Here is a 1,076-nt window from a genome sequence, read left to right on the forward strand (position 1 = left end):
TTGCAATCAACTGGTAATCTATTGCTTTCCTTTCTTTCAAAGGTTATGAGCCCTCCATCTTGTCTTTGACCACGCTTCTTTGAAAAGCCTAGAGCTGTCTGTGCAGCCCTCTGTAGCCTGTATTTCTTTATAATTTTTCCTATTGTCGTTTTTGCAATAATTTGCCTCTCTCGTTCCTTTTTGGTGTTTTTGTATTTATTCCTGATTTCCTCAATGATTGATTCCTGCAGTAATAGTCTTTTCCTAATTGTGTTGCTAACTGTTTCATGACGCAGCAGTGCATCCACTTTAGAACGTGGGGATTTTTTTCCCCCACCCAAACGCTCGCGCCTCTTCTTGTATTTTTCTTTTTTTCTCTTTTCCTTTTCCAACAAGGCCTTTAGCTCTTTAATTTCATTCTTGAGTCTCCTTCTTCCCTCTCTCTCTCTCTCTCTCTCTCTCTCTCTCATTGAACTGTCAACTCTTCTTCGAACCTTGAGGGTCCTGGTTGCGGGGCATTTTCTGGCTCTAGGGAATATTCTGGACTTAGGGGAGGAGTATTCATAGCCTCAAATTCTGTCCTGCCTTTGGCACTAGCCCTCTGCTTTCTTTTCCTTTCTCGCCACTGCTTTCTCTGTGCTCTCTTCTGTCGTTCACTGAGATCTGCCACTTTGTTTTTTTTCCCTTCCTCTCTGTCCTTTCTCCACTTCTCTTTCTCTTTATTGAGAAATATCTGTCTTCTCTCAGGGTCAGCATCACGACGTGCTCGGTGGCGCCGCTGCTTCTCCGCAGCAGACATTGGTGCCATTCCCTGAAAAATGTATACTATTCAAAATCTTCTAAAAGTATATATATACAGGTTAATAATAATTACCAATACACACTTGTATAAATAACCCTAAACACTAAACTTCTATCATCTTACGTCCCCCCTGTTACCATGTGTCCCCCCTGTTACAGTGCATAGCAATAACAGGGGTGACGGTAACAGGGGGGAGATTTTATGCTAAACTTAGCCATTACTACTAGTATGATGAACAACAAGCTAGTACATGGTGACCACTAAGAACCATTTTTAACATGTTTATTAGCCATAT

The sequence above is a fragment of the Pundamilia nyererei genome, unplaced genomic scaffold (assembly GCF_000239375.1).
Source record: "Pundamilia nyererei isolate P.nyererei 1_Seehausen unplaced genomic scaffold, PunNye1.0 scaffold00174, whole genome shotgun sequence".
Classification (NCBI taxonomy): domain Eukaryota; kingdom Metazoa; phylum Chordata; class Actinopteri; order Cichliformes; family Cichlidae; genus Pundamilia; species Pundamilia nyererei.